This window comes from Oryctolagus cuniculus, chromosome 1 (genome assembly GCF_964237555.1).
Source record: "Oryctolagus cuniculus chromosome 1, mOryCun1.1, whole genome shotgun sequence".
In the NCBI taxonomy this organism is placed as follows: Eukaryota; Metazoa; Chordata; class Mammalia; order Lagomorpha; family Leporidae; genus Oryctolagus; species Oryctolagus cuniculus.
Window position 1 is genome coordinate 198,991,691 of NC_091432.1, and position 13,175 is coordinate 199,004,865.

Consider the following 13,175-nt stretch of genomic DNA (forward strand, 5'->3'; position numbering starts at 1 on the left):
AATAATGAAATAATTGTTACACCCAGGGCAACAATGGCGACGTAGTTCAGGAGAGTCTGACCAGAGCACAACTTGCAGCAGGCCAGCTCCAGGAAGGCCCTGCTGGCGTCCCCCCGGCCAGCCTCCAGCTCTGCTGTGGTGAGAAGGTTTGTGTCCCCCAGATTCCCACGTTGCAATCCTAACCCCAAGGTGATGGCTTTAGGAGGTGATTGGGTTGTGGTGGCAGAGCCGTTATAATGAGGCCAGAGCTGTGAGGACACAGCGAAAAGGCATCCTTACAAGCCAGTAGGCCCGCACCAGACAGCAAGTCTACCTTGATCCTGAACTCCCCAGCGGCCAGAACCCCCAGGAAGAAGTTTCTGTTGTGGTAGAGCCCCCAGTTTATGGTGTTTTGTCATAGCTGCATGGAACCAGACCAGGGTCCCTCCTCCATCCACTCCGTGATGACCTTACAGCCTGTGTTCAGGGAAACATACTGGGATGTCCTCGCTGTGGCCACCTTCCTGCCCAGCAGGCCACACGTGGAAGCCCGTGTTGGCCACAGCCCAGCCAGGAATCAGGTGGCGGGCTCTCTCCTGAGGACCACCTGTCCCATCTCAGGCTGGGCTCACACGGATCCCAGCTGCAGATGGGAACAGTCGCTTCTCTGACCAGTACTTAGGGACGCATTTATGTGGCTGAGGGGGCCCCCACAGGTGGCCACCCAAATTAGGATTAAGGCTTCCTAAAGGAACTACTTTTAAGAGTGTGGGCAGGTGTGGGGAAGCAGCCATAAGGGATGATACAGCAGAGCGAGGTGGTTGGCAGACCCCAAGGAGAGCGCCGTGTGGGGCCAGCATCCCTCACTGCCCATGACCACATCCATCGGGGACCCACCTGGAGACCTGCGGACCAGGCAGCCCGTGGCAGTACCTGTGCCAGTCGGCCTCCCGGGGACAGAGTCAATTTAGGGAAGGAAGTACAGTAAAAAGAAACTGCCCGGCAAAGCAGGCCAGGGCAGCGCCCAGCGTTAACGACTCACCCCATTGCTTCCTGACCCCTATCCACCCTCCTCCCCAGGCCTCTTGCAGGCCCACATTTCCCAATGTCAACCCCCAGCAACCTGAGGACCGCCCCCCATCCTCTGGCCCTCGGCCATGGCTCTCGGGCGGCAGCAGAATGTTCTGGCCATTGTGGAATCTTTCTTCTGCTCAGGCCTCCCTGGCTCCGGAAAGGAGGCCTGGGCTCTAGAGCAGGGAAGAGGGGGACGCTGTGGTCCTACTCACCTCCTCCGAGAGCGAGTGACACCCACCGTAGGGCCAGCGTGCACCTTCGCTGGCCTCCTGCCACAGCCAGTCTGTTCGCATGGGAGGAAGGCAGAGTCTAGACCGGGGCGCTCGTCTGGCCTAGCACTAAAGACGCTTGTCAAGACTCTCACATCGAGGTGGGCGTTGTGGCAGAGCGGGGTAAGCTGCCACTTGAGACTCCCACATCCCATGTCAGAATGCCGGTTCAAGTCCTGGCTGCTCCACTTCCAATCCAGCTTCCTGCTACTGTGCCTGGGAGATAGCAGCTGATGGCTCAAGTGCTTGGGCCCCTGCCACCCAGATGGGAGACCCAGATGGAGTTCCTGGCTTCTGACTCCAGCCTGGCTCACCCCTGGTTGTTGCAGTCATTTGGGGAATAAATCAACAGATAGAAGATCTCTGTCACTCTGCCTGCCCTTGCAAACAAATATATCTAAAAAAAAAAAAAAAAAAAAAAAAAGATAGATACTATGTGCTACAAAGAAGTGCCTGCATTCAATCCTAGGCCCTGCTTCCTGACTCCAGCTTCCTGCTAATGCAGACCCTGGGAGGCAGCAATGAAGGTTCAAGAATTGGGTTCCAGCCACCCACATAGGAGATCTGGACTGAGTTCCACCTCCCAGCTCAGTCATGACCATTTCAGGCATCTGAGGAAGCTGCAGGGGCCCAAGCACTTGGGCCATCCTCCACCACTGTCCCTGGTGCATTAGCAGGGAGCTGGATTGGAAGTGGAGCAGCCGGGACTTGAACCAGGGCTCCAGGCAGCAGCTTAACTCATGTTAAGCACTGACCCCATATATTGGATGATTTTAAAATTTGTTTCTGCTCTTGATATTGTCTGTGTATACCCCCACCCCGGCCTATTCCACTGATTATTGATGTAAAAAAACTTTAAAAAGCTGTTCATTTTTAAATAAAGATTTATTTATTTATTTGAACGGCAGAGTTACAGAGAAGCAGAGGCAGAGAGAGAGAGAAGACTTCCATCCACTGGTTCACTCCCTAAATGACCGCATCTGAAGCCAGGAGCCAGGAGCTTCTTCCAGGTCTCCCACATGGGTGCAGGGACCCAAGGACTTGGGCCATCTTCTACTGCTTTCCCAGGCCATAGCAGAGAGCTGGATTGGAAGTGGAGCAGCCAGGACTCGAACCGGTGCCCATATGGGATGCCGGCACTGCAGGCAGTGGCTTTACCTGCTACACCACAACTCTGTCCCCAAAGCTTTTGATTTTCAAAGTAGTTGTCTTGGACTTGGTTGTAATTTTTTAATTGTCTATTATTTTCATGGATTTTTCTAGGTTTTTTCAGGGAGAAAACATCAAGAAAATTTTGCTTTTCTTTTTTCTTATCTTTTTTTGTTGTCCTGCTATTGGCTGGGACTCCCGGAATAATACTGACTAACAGGGCTGGTGACAGCAAGAAACCTCCTTGTGTTCTTTTAAAGAAAAATTATTCATTCATTGGAAAGGCAGAGTGACAGAGAGAGAAAGGTCTTCCATTGGCTGGTTCACTCCCCGAAGGCCTGCAACAGCCAAGTCTAGACCAGGAGCCAGGAACTCCATCTGCCTCTCCTATGCCTGGGCCATCTGCTGCTGCCTCCCCAGATGTGTTCACATGGAGCTGGATCAGAAGAGGAGGGGTCAAGACTCAAACCAGCACCCCAACCTGGGATGCAGGCATCCCAGGGGTGCCTTAACCTGCTTCACCACAACACCCACGTGTTCTTGATTTTAATAGGAATGCCTCCGTTGTTTTACTGTTAAGTATGACATGTTTGTGTTTAGACTGACATGTTTGTGTACATGTGACACATTTGTGTTAAGCACATGTTTGTACTAACCACAACATGTTTGTGTTAAAAAATGGCATGTTTGAAGGCTAGCATTGTGGTGCGGCAGGTAAAGCCACCACCTGTGACATCAACATCCCGTATGAGTGCCAGTTCATGTCCACTTCCGATCCAGTTCTCTGCTAATGCACCTGGGAAAGCAGTGGAAGATGGCCCAAGTGCTTGGGCTCCTGCACCCGTGTGGGAGACCCAGAAGAATCTTCTGGCTCCTAGCTTCAGACTGGCCTGGCTCCAGCCATTGTGGCCTTTTGGGAAATAAACCAGCAGATGGAAGATTTATATATCTCTCTCTGTAACTCTGCCTTTCAAATAAATAAATAAATCTTTTAAAAAGAACGGTATGTTTGTGTTAAGGCTAACATGTTTGTGGGGCTGACACTGTGGTACAGTGAGTTAAGCTGCCACCTGTACAGCCAGCATCCCATATTGGCGTGCCAGTTTAAGTCCTGGCTGCTTCACTTCTGTCCATATGGGATGCTGGTGCTGCGGGCCACAGCTTTAACCCACTGAGCCACAGTGCCCTCCCCATCGTGAACAACCTTGAGGAGGTAGGTCTGGAACCTTCTTGGTCACTAGTCATATAACAATTCTAGTGGAAACTTTCTACAGAAGACCATGGTACACAAGGCTCAAGCTGTCCAAGTCCCATAAGGTAACAGGTATAAGATATAACATGCGGGGCTGGCACTGTGGTGTAGTGAGTAAAGCCACACCTGCACTGCCAGCATCCCATGTGGGCACCAGTTGGAGTCCCGGCTGCTCCACTTCCAATCCAGCTCTCTTGCTATGGCCTGGGAAATCAGTGGAGGATAGCCCAAGTCCTGGGACCGCTGCACCCATGTGGGAGACCCGGAAGAAGCTCCGGGCTCCTGGCTTCGAATTGGCACAGCTCCAGCCACTGTGGCCATCTAGGGAGTGAACCAGCGGATGGAAGACTTGTCTGTCTCTCTCTGCCTCTCCTTTTCTCTTTGTAACTCTGACTTGCAAATAAATAAATAAATCTTAAAAAAATAAAAAAGCCAGATATAACAGGCATAGAGTGTTTGCTAGGTTTTACATTTTGCTGGTTTGTAATATAATATTCCTGTTAACATACTGAAAAAGTTTTTCCATGCTCCAAATGGAGAAAAAAAGGCTTGTAGCTAGATGCTAGATGATGTCACTGGCGAACTTGGATGAACAGGAACAAGGTCAGACGGTCAAAAGGAGACCAGTAACAACCAGACGTTCCCAGGAGGGCTCATCTGACTCTGCCCACAGCAACGAAACCAATAACGAGAGGATTTGCCATCGAAGGACTAAGGAAGAAGTGTGGCTACTGACATTATTAGCACTTAATACTTCCTTGATTTGAAAATAAAGGGGGCCGGCGCCGCAGCTCAACAGGCTAATCCTCTGCCTAGCGGTGCCGGCACACCGGGTTCTAGTCCCGGTCGGGGCACCGGATTCTGTCCTGGTTGCCCCTCTTCCAGGCCAGCTCTCTGCTGTGGCCCGGGAGTGCAGTGGAGGATGGCCCAAGTCCTTGGGCCCTGCACCCCATGGGAGACCAGGATAAGTACCTGGCTCCTGGCTTCGGATCAGCGCGGTGTGCCAGCTGTGGCGGTCATTGGAGGGTGAACCAACGGCAAAGGAAGACCTTTCTCTCTGTCTCTCTCTCTCTCTCACTGTCCACTCTATCTGTCAAAAAGAAAAGAGAAAGAAAAGAAAAGAAAAGAAAAGAAAAGAAAAGAAAAGAAAAGAAAAGAAAAGAAAAGAAAAGAAAAGAAAAGAAAAGAGCCGGCACCGCAGCTCACTTGGCTAATCCTCTGCCTGTGGCGCCAGCACCCCGTGTTCTGGTCCTGGTTGGGGTGCCGGTTCTGTCCCAGATGCTCCTCTTCCAGTCCAGCTCTCTGCTGTGGCCCGGGAGGGCAGTGGAGGATGGCCCAGGTGCTTGGGCCCTGCACCTGCATGGGAGACCAGGACAAAGCGCCTGGCTCCTGGCTTCAGATCAGTGCAGCGCGCTGGCTGTAGCAGCCATTTGGGGGGTGAACCAACGGAAGGAAAACCTTTCTCTCTGTCTCTCTCTCACTGTCTAACTCTGCCTGTCCAAAAAAAAAAAAAAAAAAAAAAAAAAAAAAAAAAAAAAGGGACTTCAAACTTCAATGAAAAAAAAAAATTCCAAGGAAGGATTTTTGGCACAACTGTTAGGCAGCCACGTGGGATGCCTGGCTTCAACTTCTGGATTTACTTCCAATCCAGCTTCCTGCTAGTACATGTGCTGGGAAGCAGCAGGTCACGGCTCAAGTACTTGGGTTCCTGCCAACCATGTGGAAGACCCAGACTGAGCTCTGGCTCCTGCCTTCAGCCTGGCCCCACTCTGACTGTTTCAGGCATTTGGAGAGTGAACCCCTACATAAATATCAGCAAACTGAATCTAGTGCTGTTTTATCAGAATAATATATCATGACCAACTAAAACTTCAAGGGGGTAGGGATGGCTTAATGTCGGGCCAGCATTGTGGCACAGTGGGTTAAGCTGCCACCTATAACACAGGTATCCCATATGGACACCAGTTTGAGTCCCAGCTTATCCACTTCTGATCCGGCTCCCTGCTAATGCACCTGGGAAAGCAGTGGAAGATGGCCCAAGTTCTTGGGCCCCTGCACCCACATGAGAGACCTGGAAGAAGTTTCTGGCTCCTGGTCAGCCTGGTCCAGCCCTGGTCATTATGGCCATTTGGGAGGTGAATCAGCAGGTAGAAGGTCTCTCCTTTCTCACTTTGTCTCCTTCTCTCTCTCTAACTCTGCCTCTCAAATAAATCTTTAAAAAAAAAACTGTCCATAGATTCCTATCATATAAACATGGTACCAAGTATTTTAAATGAATTAGTCCAAGGAATTCTCACAGCCTCTCTAGGAGGCAAATAGTATTATTAACACCATTTGCAACTGATGCAACTAAAGCTTACAAAGGTTAAGTAATTTCTCTCAGACTACCCAGCTAGTTAATAACTGAGCAAAGATATTTGAACTCAGGTCTAACTCCAAGCCTGTGCTCATATTTATCCTACTATATATTCTCCTCTAAGTACAGCTTTGGCTGCATCTGATGGTATTTTCTAACAGCAATAATAAACAGCACAACAGGATAAACTAAAGAGACTTTATGCTCACGTCTTTATTTCCCCCATTTTTCTAGTTATCATGGCCTTCAACCTATTCACTATTACAGTGAATTTTTTTATTTCAAAAAACTGCAGGGGCTGGCGCTGTGGTAAAGTCACTGCCTGCAGTGCCAGCATCCCATATGGGCACTGGTTCGAGTCCTGGCTGCTCCACTTCCAATCCAGCTCTCTGCTATGGCTTGGGAAAGCAGTAGAGGATGGTCCAAGTTGTTGGGCCCCTGTACCCACATGGGAGACCTGGAAGAAGCTCATGGCTCATGGCTTTGGATTGGCGTAGCTCCGGCCATTGTGGCCATCTTTTTTTTTTTTAGATTTATTTTATTTATTTGAAAGACAGAGTTACAGAGAGATGTGGAGACAGAGAAAAAGTTCTTCCATCCACTGGTTCACTGCTCAGATGACCACAACAGCCAGAGCCACGCCGATCCAAAGCCAGGAGCCCAGAGCTTCCTCTAGGTCTCCCATGTGGGTGTAGGGGCCCAAGAACCTGAGCCATCCTCCACCGCTTTCCCAGGCCACATCAGAGAGCCAGATCAGAAGAGGAGCAGCCAGGACTAGAACCAGTGCCCGTATGGGATGCCGGCGCTTCAGGCCAGGGATTTAACCTGCTGCACCACAGCGCGGACCCCTGTGGCTATCTTGGCAGTGAACCAGCAGATGGAAGATACCTCTTTCTCTCTCTCTCTGCCTCTGCCTCTCTGTAACTCTGCCATTCAAATAAATAAATCTTCAAAACAAAACAACAACAACAAACTCTGCAGACCAACAGCCAAAGCCTGGAGAACGTAACACATAGTTTGCATCACAAACCATAGCTTTGGAAAGAATTCGCGATGGGGTACAGTCTTAGACCCTGAGGAGGGAGTGAGTCATGGGCTGCAAAGTGTTCAGGAGAAACGGGTTTAGGATAGAAACAAAATCCTCTGTTCCCCTGAGGGAGATGCGGTAGACAGCTGCCGGGTTGGGCTGTTCAGCACGTGGCAAAGTCAGTGTGAGTGGGAAGAGCCTACGCCTGATCTTGGCAAGGCCATGGTGGTTGTGGCTGCACTCGGCACCCTGCCATGCCGCTCAAGGACAAGGAGGAAGATGCTGGAAGGTCGGCCAAGAAAGATAAAGACGCCGTGAGCAATCTGGGGGCAAGGTCAGAAAAGCAGAAGTGGCCCACGGGCAAAGTTCAGGGCTGGCTCAAAGCTCCCAGCTCCAAGCACAGGACTCCGGCTCTGGTCCCCAAGAGACAAGGTGAGTGGGTCCCTCTCCCAAGCAGAGGATCGGCCCACCTGGTTGCGAGCACAGAGCTCACATTGTCTACACCAGAAGCACCAAGCCTGCAGCGGCCCCAGCTGCTGGAGATACTGCACAGGACCAGTGACTGGTACATTTTGAAAAATAAAAGTTTATTAAATAAAAAAAAAAAAAAAGATCTTGTACCTAATGATGGGAGCTGAAGAGTAGCGGGGGAGGCCCTTCCTCTGCTCTCATTCTGGAAGCTGGTGTGAAGGGTCAGCCCGACAGGTGCTCCTGCCCCGGAATCCGAGTCTGGAGGAGTTTGCACAATGGTGTGGAAAGGAGGAGGGGCTGGTGTTGTGCTGCAGCAGGCTAAGCCTCCACCTGGGACACCTGCGTCTCACATGGGAGTGCCTGGTTCCAGTCCCAGCTACTCTGCTTCCGATCCAGCTTCCTGCTGATGCACACCCTGGGAGGCAGCAGGGGAGGGCTCCAGGACTTGGGTGCCTGCCACCCATGTGGGAGACCAGGATGGAGTTCCTGCCCCCTGGTTTTGACCTCAACCCAGCTTTGGCTGTTGCGGGCATTCAGAGAGACCTTGGAGATGGAAAAGATATAGATAGTTGATAGATGATAGATAGATAGATAGATAGATAGATAGATAGATAGATAGACAGACAGACAGACAGACAGACAGATAGAGGGCCGGCGCTGTAGCCCAGTGGGTTAAAGCCCTGGCCTGAAGCGCCAGCATCCCATATGGGTGCCGGTTCTAGTCCCGGCTGCTCCTCTTCTAATCCAGCTCTCTGCTGTGGCCTGGGATAGCAGCAGAAGATGGCCCAAGTCCTTGGGCCCCTGCACCCACGTGGAAGACCCGGAAGAAGCTCCTGGCTCCTGGCTTTGGCACAGCTCCAGCCGTTGTGGCCGTCTGGGGAGTGAACCAGTGGATGGAAGACCTCTCTCTCTCTCTCTGTCTCTCCCTCTTCTCTCTGTGTGTAACTCTGACTTTCAAATAAATAAAAAAAAATAAATCTTTAAAAAAAAGATAGATAGAATCTGTGTCACTCAAGTAAAATAAAAATATACCTTACCAAACAGGCATGTCGAGGAGCTGGGAATGATTCTGAATGGCTTAAATATTTACCCCAAAGACACCAGAGTACCTTTGACCATTTGCACCAACAGCAGAACTGGGGCTTATTCTCCACGGAGAAACAAAGTTCCCTTTTTACACACAGGAATGGTGACTGTGAAATAGTATGTGCCTGAAAATACGTGACATCTGGAGAGTGCTTTGTAATTCCATCTCATGTAACCCTAAAAAGAAAAGTCCCCGAAGCTGGTGTTCCTGTCTTCCTTTTACAGAACACGTAAGTGGACGTGGGGCGGCTCCATTGCTTGGAACAGGCACGGTCCGTGGGCAGTGGAGCCAGTCGAGGACGTGGCCACGCGGCCCAAGCCCCAGCTCCATGGTTGAGCGTCCAGGGGCATTCGCCCACCACCAACGGCCTCGATTTCGCCTTCCAGGACTCCAGGAGGGAGTTTTCTTTTCTGTGTCATTTTCTAGATGATTTAAAAACTTTCAGTTCACCTTTTGTTTTGTTTTGTTTTAGTTGTATTACCTTGTGTCCAAAAAGGCTGAATTTTTTTCTACTTTCAGGAATTTTTCGTAGTTTACTTTAACGTCTAATATTGGATTAATTTTTCTCTAAGTGTTCCATGTAAATTTTAAATTAATGTATCAAATACAGGCCGGCGCCGCGGCTCACTAGGCTAATCCTCCGCCTTGCGGCGCCAGCACACCGGGTTCTAGTCCCGGTCGGGGTGCTGGATTCTGTCCCGGTTGCCCCTCTTCCAGGCCAGCTCTCTGCTGTGGCCCGGGAGTGCAGTGGAGGATGGCCCAGGTGCTTGGGCTCTGCACCCCATGGGAGACCAGGATAAGTACCTGGCTCCTGCCATCGGATCAGCGCGGTGTGCCGGCCGCAGCGGCCATTGGAGGGTGAACCAACGGCAAAGGAAGACCTTTCTCTCTGTCTCTCTCTCTCTCACTGTCCACTCTGCCTGTCAAAAAAAAAAAATTAATGTATCAAATACAAACAGCCTTACCATAAATTAAAAGGCAAATATTACTAGACTGGATAAAATGACCCAGCTACAAGCTGGGTATTCCTGTCAGCTACAAGCTCCCAGGATTTAACATAAAGAACAAGGCACAGCAGTGAGCTCCCATCTTGGGAGGCCTGCATCCCATGTCAGAGTGCCTGGGTTTCCGCCCCAGTTCTGCTTCTGATTCCAGCTTCCTGCTAACGTGCACCCTGGGAGGCAGCAGATGAAAGCCCAAGTACGTGGGTCCCTGCTACCCACATGGGAGACCTGGATTGAGTTCCAGGGTTCCTGGACATTTGGAGAGTGAACAAGCAGACAGGTGTCTGTCTCTCAAATAAATAAATAATTTTTTAAAAACAAATTAAAAATTAAAGGGAGAAGTGCTGGTAGACACTTCCACAGTGCTTAGCCTGTGTCAAGTACTAAGTACTAAGTACTTTCCAGGGATGCACACATTCGTATCACCGTCAGCCTGGGAGGGAGAGGCGGGACTAGCCCCATTTCACAGAGGAAGAAACAGCCAAGTGACTCATCCAAGGTCAGACACTGCTCACATGAAGTTCGTATTTTCATAATTTACAGAGCATTAGGTTACAAGGGATTTGATATAGACAGTGAGGCGGTGAAACAAAAAGCTACATTTTTTGCTTATGTTTGCAAATTTTGTCTTGTTTATTTTCATATCACTCAATATGTCTAACCATCAAAATACATCAAAATTGGAGCAGCAGTGTGGCGGGCCAGGTAAAGCCACTGCCGGCAACACCAGCATCCCATGTGGGCACTGATTCGAGTCCCAGCTACTCCACTTCCAATCCAGCTCCATGTTAATGTGCCTGGGAAAGCAGTGGAAGATGGCCCAAGTGCTTGGGTCCCTGCACCCGCATTGGGGACCCGGAAGAAGCTCCAGGCTCCTGGCTTTGGATTGGCCCAGCTCTGGCCATCGCAGCCATTTGTGCAGTGAACCAGCAGATGGGAGACCTCTCTCTCTCTCTCTCTCTCTCTCTCTCCCCCCTTCTTTCTAACTCTGCAGTAAAGCTATGATTCCATAAAACACAAAAGCAATAGTGCATGCTGCTATGTAAAACAGTTTGCTGAAAGAAGAAAACAATTAAAGGATAAAAATTAGAAGAGCCTACTGATACTAACTGAAAGAAGGCTAGAACAACCATACTAAGGTCAGACAGAGCAGATTTCACAGAAAGCAACATTATCAGACATCGAAGCCTTTCTAATGGGAAGAGTCAACCAAGGTGACAGAATTATACATGTTCATGCTTCAGATAAAAGGGTTCAAAGTACATGGAGCAAAACTGATAGAGCCTCAAGGAGGACCAGACAGAACTGCAGGTGCAGCTGAAGCTCGCAACCTGCCTCTCCCGAGACCTGATGGAACAAGCGGAGAGAACGCCAGTCGGGACGAAAAGGCTGCAACAGTGCCAGCGACCAAGCCCACGTCGCTGGCATTTAGGGACCATTTCACCAGTGACAACAGGACACAGTCTTTTCAAGAGCACAGGGAAGGTTCACCGAGCCAGGCAGTATTCTGCGCCATAAAACAATTCTCAGTAAATGTGGAAGCACTGCACCTGTGCTCAGTGCACTGAGCACAACAGAATTAACCGGGAACCAGTGACCGACCGGCTATGTCGGGAAGTTCCCAGATACGTGCAAACGAACCATTTCACCTTTAAGATCTATTTTATTTATCTGAAAGGCAGAATGACAAAGAAAAAGAGGGGGGAGAGAGAGAGAGAGATCTTCCATCAGCTGGTTCACTCCCCAAATGACTGCAACAACCAGGGTTGGGCCAGGCTGAAGCCAGGCGGCTGGAATTCCATCCTGGTCTCCCACGTGGGTGGCAGGGGTCCAAACACTTGCGCCATCATCTGCTGCCTTCCCAGATGCATTAGCTTTGTTTTCTGTGTGTTTCTACTTACAGGCACCATATATAATATGTGCTCTTGACTTATTAACACTGGTCTTGTGACCAACAATACTATAACTCTTGCCTGAGTGAAGTCTCTCTAATTAGAGTGTATTTTCTCTGTAAGGCACATTGCAATGCTACATAGCACTTCAGGGCTATGCTTTGTTTTTTAAAGCCTTATTTTTCTTTATTTGAAAATCAGAGAGAGAGAAAGGGAAGGAGGCAGGGAGACAAGGAGAGAGAGATTTTCCATCCGCTGGTTCATTCCCCAAATGTGGGCAACAGCCAGGGCTGGACCAGACCAAAGCCAGGAGCCAGAAGCATCACCCGGGTCCCACACATGAGTGGCAGGAACCCAAGTACTTTGGCCTTCATCTGCTGCCTCCCAGGCATATTAGCAGGAAATTGGACCAGAGGTAAAGGTGGGACTTGGTTCCAGACACTTTGATATGGGATGTGGGCATCCCAAGTGGCAGATTAACCCACTGTGTCACCATGCCTGCCCCTGGGAGCCATTTTTTAAAATTAGGGCCATTGTTGTGACATAGAAGGTTGAGCCATTACTTGCAGTGCCGTCATTCCATATGGCTGCTGGTTCAAGTCCCAGCTGCTCCACTTCCAATCCAGCTCCCCAGTAATGCACCTGAGAAAGCAGTGAAGACGGCCCAAGTACTTGGGACCCTGCACCCATGTGGGAGACGCAGATGAAGTTCCAGGATCCTGGCTTCGTCCTGGCCCAGCCCTGGCCATTGTGACCATTTGGGGAGTGAACCAGTGGATAGAAGATATTTCTCACTCTCTCCTCTCTCTCTCTCTCTCTCTCTAACTCTGCCTTTCAAATACAAAGATTTATGTATGTATTTGAAAGGCAGAGTTAGTGAGACAGAGACCAAGTGAGAAAGAGAGAGAGAGAAAGAGAGAGAGAGAGAGAGATCCTCCATTGGTGGTTCACTCCCCTAATGGCTGCAGGGGCTGTGGCTGTGCCAGGCTGAAACCAGGAGCCAAGAGCTGTATCCCGGTCTCCCACATGGGTGGCAGGGGCCATCCTCCACTGCTTCTTCCAGGTCTCCCATGTAGGTGCAGTGGCCCAAGCACTTGAGCCATCTTCCACTGCCTTCCCAGGCACATTAGCAGGAAGCTGGATTGGAAGTGGAGCGACTAGGACTCAAACTGGTGTTCTCAGGCAGTAGCTAATTTTGCCACACCAATGTACCTGCCCCAGAAGCCATTTTAAACAGCAAAATCACACACACACACACACACACACGTGCGTGCGCGCACACACACACACGGAACAAAAAGGCAGAAGAGGCCACTTGTTCACAGTAGGACAGCTGAAACCAGCAGGCAGGGCGCCAAGCTCTGCGGGAACCTGCACGTTGGGCAGCTCAAATTCTCCACCACTCTCCACACGTCCTCCAGAGTATAAAAGCACCACAGGGGCCGGCGCTGTGCCTGGGCGATCAAAGTCACTGCCTGCCACGCCAGCATCCCACACGGGGGCTGCTCCACCTCCCACCCAGCTCCCCACTCACAGCCTGGGAAAGCAGCAGAAGACGGCCCAAGTGCTTGGACCCCTGCACCCATATGGGAGACCCAAATGAAGCTCCTGGCTC